Source organism: Chrysemys picta, unplaced genomic scaffold (assembly GCF_011386835.1).
Source record: "Chrysemys picta bellii isolate R12L10 unplaced genomic scaffold, ASM1138683v2 scaf587, whole genome shotgun sequence".
Taxonomy (NCBI): domain Eukaryota; kingdom Metazoa; phylum Chordata; order Testudines; family Emydidae; genus Chrysemys; species Chrysemys picta.
This window is the reverse complement of record NW_027053294.1, coordinates 33369-40370: the sequence shown is the minus strand read 5'-3', so window position 1 is coordinate 40370 and position 7002 is coordinate 33369. Positions and strand designations below refer to the sequence as shown.

At 63.6% G+C, this 7002-nt stretch overlaps 1 pseudogene; it reads left to right on the top strand.

Annotated features, from left to right (window-relative positions):
• The first annotated feature begins 5231 nt into the window (after positions 1-5231).
• Positions 5232-5352, top strand: LOC135978984 (U2 spliceosomal RNA; annotated as a pseudogene).
• Positions 5353-7002: the final 1650 nt, after the last annotated feature.

The following is a 7002-nucleotide window of genomic DNA, read 5'->3' as shown; positions in this document are numbered from 1 at the left end:
GGGAGGGGTCACAGGGATAAGAATCACATTCAGCCCTTGCATAGCAATGGCCGTGCAACGCCTTTAGTATTCAGGACTACTGATCTGTACAACAGCAGCACCCAAAGAGACCGGGGCAGAATCAAACCCCCCGTTGTGCTGGGGGCTGCACAGACACAGAAACAGGCCCTGCCCCAGCTGAGATCAGGGCCCTGTTGGGCCAGATGCAGCGAGAGACAGGCCCTGCCCCAAAGAGTTTACAGGCTCCATGCCCAAAAAGTTGGGAGGAGAAACAGAGGCCCAGTGTCACTCAACAGCAGTGAGAATAGAACCCAGGAGTCCTGGCTCCTCCTGCTCTAACCAGTAGCCCCCCTCCCCTCCCAGAGTCTGGATGGAACCCAGGTGTCCTGGCTCCCAAAAAGGGCGGGAGTGGGGTCTAGTGGTTAGAGGAAGGGAAGCTGGGCGTCAGGACTCCTGAGTTCCATTCCCAGCTCTGGCTTAAAGTGGGGTCTGGTACGTTAGCACAGCTGCGGCTGGGAGCCAGGACTCCTGGGTTCTTCCCATCCCCCCCCTTAACCATCTCGCACAGCAGGAGGGGGTTGGGCAGGAAGTGGTGATGGGGTGAAAACTACCAAGAAATGCAAATCCTCGAAGGAGCCTGTGCCAGGAACAGGGTGGTGCAGAAACCTCGTCCCCCTCCCCACCTCTTATCCCCCCTTGACTGGCATTGGATCGTGCCCCCTATGGGCCCCAGGGGGCAGAGAATAGCCACAGTGCAGGGTGGCTCAACCACACCCCTAATCTGCCTGCTACGGGCCCTGTGGGGCAGAGAATAGACATGGTCCTGGGCACCCATCCAACTGAAGTGTCACAGTGACCCAAGGTGTGTGTATAGGAGGGGGGTGGTGTGTGTGTGTGTGTGTGTGTATGGATTTATGCACGTGTTTCTGTATGTCTCGGGTCCTGCAGGGGTTGTGTCTGGATGGGTGTTTGTGTAGCTGTGGGGGGGGGAGTTGTGTGTGTGGCTGTGCAGGTGTGTGTGTTCGTGAGGCTGGATTTCTGCATGTGTTTGCATCTTTAGCGGTTGTGCAAGTGTGTGGCTGGATTTGTGTGGGTGTTTGTGTATGTTAGTAATAATGTGTGTGTGGCTGGATTCATGCATGTGTTTGTGTATGTTTGCAATCATTTGCGTGTGTGCATGCTCTGCTGCCCTCTGCCAGCAGCAGCGACAACCGCTTCTCCATGTGTCACAACCCCCATACCGTCAACCCCGGTGGCGATTCCACCATCCTACAAGGGCTGGCTGGCCTGACCCTTCGCCCGTCTGCAGAGTGTGATGGGGGCTGCAGCTCACCCCCTGTCGCGCAGGAGGGCGCAGGTGCGGGGCGCTGGGCTCAGATGCACCTGGAGGGCAGCTCGGATGGGACGGGGCAGGGCCTGTGGTTTCCGTTCAGCGTTGCCTGGTGCTGGGCCATTGCACAATCCCCAGCCACGCCGCACAGTGTGCCCCGAGAGGGAGTGGGGGGCCAAGCAGATGATCCAGCACCAGGGGGGAGAGGATATGTGGTTGGGGGGAGGGAAGGCCTTGGGCTGCACCGGGGGAGTGCAGAGCAGGGGCGACAACCCAAAAACCTGCAGCGAAGGGATGGACAGATGGAGGGGGTGGGGTTGGTGGAGACAGCGAGCCTAAAGCCTAAAAGAGGAGGGGGGTCTAGTGGTTGGGAGGAGTGCTGGTGGTCGGAATTGCTGGGTTTTATCCCCAGCCCTGGGAAGAGAGTGGGGGGTCTAGTGTTTGGAGTGGAGGGGGGAGAGGCAAGCCAGGACTCCTGGGTTCTCTCCCTGGCTCTGACTCTCTCTTGTGCAATCCCTCGGCAGTTACTCAACCCGCCAGCGTGTGGGAGCGAGGGGGTGGGGCCGGGTTGCGACAGGGCCCAGAGTCCCGTGCCGCCCCTTTGTTACTCAACCAGGGGCAGGGTGGGGGATGGCCTGGGAGACCCGCTAAGAAAGGTTTCAGAGTAGCAGCCGTGTTAGTCTGTATCCGCAAAAAGAACAGGAGTACTTGCGGCAGCTTAGAGACTAACAAATTTATTAGAGCATAAGCTTTGGTGGGCTACTGCCCACTTCTTCGGATGCATATAGAATGGAACATATATTGAGGAGATATATATACACACATACAGCTCTCTGTATGTCGTATGTGAGTGTCGTATGTGAGTGTCTGGGATTGTGTGAGTCCCTTTGTGTGTCAGCTCTCTGTATGTGTGTATATATATCTCCTCGATATATGTTCCACTCTATATGCATCCGAAGAAGTGGGCAGTAGCCCACCAAAGCTTACGCTCTAATAAATTTGTTAGTCTCTAAAGTGCCACAAGTACTCCCGCTAAGAAAGGTGCTTCTGGTGGGTTTGTGTGTGGGTCACGCTGCCCCCTGCTGGATAGACCGTTCTAGATCAGACCCATGGGCGCTTTTAGCCCAGTCTCAGCCCGGGTCAGCCCCTGGGAGCCCATCCCCCTCTGTCGCCACGGCTATGTCTGTTGGTCTCTTGGAAAGGTCCATTCCCATTGGTAGCTGTCCAGTGGCAGTGAGTTCCACGGGCCTCGGCACATGCTGTGCGGGACAGGAGGTCCTTGTGTTGGGAGCAGTGGGAGTGAACTGTGTGTGGTTGTGTCTCTGAGCACGATTGTGAATATTCTGGTGTGTGATTGTTTCTCTTTGATGGGTGGGCTAATGTGTGCCCCAAGTGTGTCGTATGTGAGTGTCTGGGATTGTGTGAGTCCCTTTGTGTGTCAGCGTGTTACTGGCTGTGTGGATTTGTGTGTGTGGTAGCTGTGGTCTGTGTGTGTGTGTGTGTGTGTGTGTGTGTGTGTGTGTGTGTGTGTGTGTGTGTGACCTGCTGCAGGATACAAAGTCCTGCAAAAGCATTTCCTACCAGTTAGCCCAGCAACACACTGACACTGATACAAACACAGTGTCTCACACGCACACACACAGCAGGGCTCAGCCCCTCCAGCAGGGGGCAGCAGGAACACACACATCTCCCTAGGGCCAGCTTGGATGAGTTCCCATCACGACCCGGCCCGGTGCTGGTGCCCCCACACGGGGGTGGGCAGTGAAGGGAAGGTGCTGATGTGATGGATTTGGAAGGAAGCACTTCAGGAAAATCAGTCAAGGCCCTTAGCCGAGCTGGGACACAGACACAGTTACCCCTGCACCACCCTGGGAGGGGAGTGGGATCTAGTGGTCAGAGCGGGTTGGGGGCTGGGCGCCAGGACCCCTGGGTACTGTGCCTGGCTCTGGGAGCGGAGGGGGGGGTCAAGAGGTTAGAGCAGGGGGACTGGGAGCCAGGACTCCTGGGTTCCATAATGGCAGAGGTTTTTTCCTGTGTCTCCCTCCCTAGAGATCCCAGCCCAGCCCCCTAGAGGAATCTGAGCGGGGTTGCGGGGGCGGGGGGGAGGTTGCCCTGCCACTTCAGAGTCATGATTCGATCCCCTCCCCGCCCCCCACGTCAGAAAGTAGGAGCTCCTCCCCACATGTGGAGGAAGCTAGTGAGTTTCTTGGGGGTCTCTGGCAGAGGTGACAGCACCCACCAGACACCCCCTCCTGGCTGCAAGGAGACCACCCCCCCACACACCCTCCTGGACAGCCCCCTGCTATGAGCGGCCCAGGGGCGCCCAGCCAGGGTCAGGAGGTGAGATGGGGCCGCAGTGGCAGGAATGGGGCAGAACTGGGGGCTGGCTACACGGGAAAAAAACCACGCTGCTCTGTTAAATATTTCCAAGGTTATCGCTGAATACAGGTTTTGGGAATGACTTGAGGGAAATAGTTTGTTTCCAAACAGACTCCATATACCAAACGATGGTGCTAATACGCTCCCCCTGCGCCCCTCCCCCATCACCCCAGTATCTGAGCATCTTCCTAATCCGCAGGGTAGTTCCCCTCCCAGGCCCGTGGGAAGGTGGGAAGCGCCGCCAGCCCCATGGCCCGGCCGGGAGAACTGAGGCCCAGAGAGACCGAGTGATGTGCCCGAGGGCACCCGGGAACGGGAGGCTGGGCCCGGATTCCTGCCCTCCCGCCTCCCCGGTCTGGCCTGCGCCTGGGTCGCTGGGCGGTGCAGGGGCGGGGCCGAGGGGGAAGGGGCGGGCCGAGGGCGGGGCCTTGGAGGAAGAAGCGGCGCGGGGGCAGGGCCGGCGGGAGAAGGGCTGGTGCAGGGGCAGGGGCCTGGGGGGAAGGGGCAGCGTGGCGGTGGGGACTCCGACTCGGGGAAGAGGCGGCGCGGGGGGTGGAAGCTCGGGGAGAAGGGGCGGGGCAAGGGCGGGAGCTCGGGTAGAAAGGGCAATGTGAGGGCGGGGCCTGGGGGAGAAGGGGCGGTGCAGGGGTGGGGATTAGAGGGCAGGGGCAGCGCAGGGGCGGGGCCTCGGAGGAAAGGCAGCGTGGCCGTGGGGACTCGGGGAAAGAAGCGGCGCGAGGGCGGAGTCTTGGGGAAAGGGCTGGTGCGGGGGCGGGGCCTCGGGGGAAGGGGCGGTGCAGGGGCGGGCCCTAGAGGGGAGGGGCAATCCGGGAGCAGGGATTGGGGGAAGGGGCGAGTGAGGGAGGGGGATTGGGGAAAAGGGACGGGGTGGGGGCAGAGTCTTGGGGGAAGGGGCGGAGCGGGGGCGGGGCCTGCAGGTGAAGGCGAAGCGTGAGGGAGGGGGCTCGGAGGAAGGGGGGCGGCCACGTTCCGGCGCTGGTGCCCCCCCCACTTTTAAGGACCAGAAATTCCCTCGCCCCTGCACACCCCCCGCCCCCAGAAATCTCCCCTTGATCCGCTGCCCGGCTCCCTGCGCTGAGCGCAGCAGCGGGGGGGAGCGCAGGGCAGGGACGGGGCGGGCCCGGGGGCTGGAGCAGTGGCGGAGGGACGCGCCCCGACGGGCTGGTTCCGAGAGCGGGGCTCCGGCAGCACGTGGCGCACAGCGTCTCTTGCAGGCAGGGAGAGTAGCAGACACCGAGGGAAGGCGTCACACGTCAGTGGGCGGGGTTATGCAGATCAGCAATGTCTGGCGGCAACACAGAGCAGCCGGCTGAGCCCAAGGAAGCGGGCGGAGAGAATTCTCTGGGAGCAGAATTCGGAGTGGAGAGTTGGTGCTTTGAGTGAGTGTATCGGAGTCACTTCGGGGCAGCGATTGCCACTTAGCTAGGAAGGTATGAAAGTAGGTCCTGTGACATAGAAAGCACTGGGAGCGCGAGGGGAGCGCGCTGTTCCGACGAAAGGTATCGCTTCTCGGCTCCTTAGAGCTAAGATCAAGTGTAGTGTCTGTTCTTATCAGTTTAATCTTTATTAATTGAACATGATAAGCCACTACCTAGATCTATATCAGTTTAATCTGAATCTCTACTGATACACTGTATCAGCCATCCTGAAGAGCTCATGGTGCCCTGGGATGCATCCTGCAACCCCTAACACGCAACCTAAAGCTCTGACCACTGTCCCAGCACAGCCCATTGCTCGACACAGGCTCCCGGCTGTTACGCCTGGTCCTCCCCGGAGATCTTCTCAGACCACTACCCGAAAGAAGACTCTCGGTGCCTCAGAGCCATGGCAAACCAGCAGACCCAGAGGGAAGTGCGAAGACAAGGAGAATCGCCCCCAAGATGTTGCTGCAGAAAGCTCTTCCATCCGAGGACCAGCCTGCAGGAACACCACCGAGAGCGTACACCCCAGTCTCCGACCGCCGGGAGGCCGCCCTGCAGTGCTCCAACCGCTGGAAGATCCTGCAGCCGACCGCCAGCAGCTGCAACCACCGGGAGTCTGCCCCACCTCGCTCCTGCCGCGGGAAGAGCCGCAGCCGCGGAGAGACTGCCTCCCCACGCCCCTGCTGCACGAGACATCCACTGCCGCCCGGTTGCTGCTGCTGCCGCCAGGAGTCCGTCCCCACGTGTCCCAGCTGCCGGAGAGGAGCCCCACTGGCCATCTGCTGCCCCTGGGGCCAGGTATCCTTCTCACTGAGCCCCAGCACCTACCCCCTCCAGGGGATTCTCCCGCGGCTCCCCCACCGCCCATGCCGCCGGGGGGTTGCCCCCCCTCCCCAAAGCGGCCGCCCATGCCACCGGGGGACCCGTGCCCCACGCCCTGGCCGCCCCCCCTGGCGCAGCCTGGGGACCCCCGCCACGCGCCTCAGCCGCTGCTGCTCCGGCCGCCGGGGGATCCCTGCCCCGAGCCCCAGCCCCTGCCGCGTGTCCACCTTGGGGAGCCGGGCCGCGTGCTCCAGCTGCCCTTACCCCAGCCACCGGTGGGGGACTCCTGCCCCACGCCCTGGCCACCTCTGCTTGGGCAGCTCGGGGAGCCCCACCGCGTGTCCCGACCGCCGCTGCCCGAACCGCCGTCAGGGGTTCCCTGCCCCGTGCCCCGACTGCCGCTGCCTCCACAGCCCGGGGAGCCCCGCGGCGTGCCGCAGCCGCCGCGACCCGAGCCACCCGGGGACTCCTGCCCCGCTCCCCGGCTGCCGCTGCTTGAGCAGCCCGGGGAGCCCCGCGGCGCGCCTCCGCCGCCCGGGGACTCCTGCCCCGTTCCCCGGCTGCCACTACCGGAGCAGCCCGGGGAGCCCCGCGGCGCGCTGCCGCCGCAACCGGGGGACTCCTGCCCCGCTCCCCGGCTGCCGCTGCTTGAGCAGCCCGGGGAGCCCCGCGGCGCGCCTCCGCCGCCCGGGGACTCCTGCCCCGTTCCCCGGCTGCCAATACCGGAGCAGCCCGGGGAGCCCCGCGGCGCGCTGCCGCCGCCGCCGGGGGACTCCTGCCCCGCTCCCCGGTTACCGCTGCCTACACGGCCCGGGGAGCCCTGCGGCGCGCCTCCGCCGCCGCCGCTGGGGGACTCCTGCCCCGTTCCCCGGCTGCCACTACCGGAGCAGCCCGGGGAGCCCCGCGGCGCGCCGCCGCCGCCGCCGGGGGACTCCTGCCCCGCTCCCCGGCTGCCGCTGCTTGAGCAGCCCGGGGAGCCCCGCGGAGCGCCGCCGCCGCCGCCCGGGGACTCCTGCCCCGCTCCCCGGT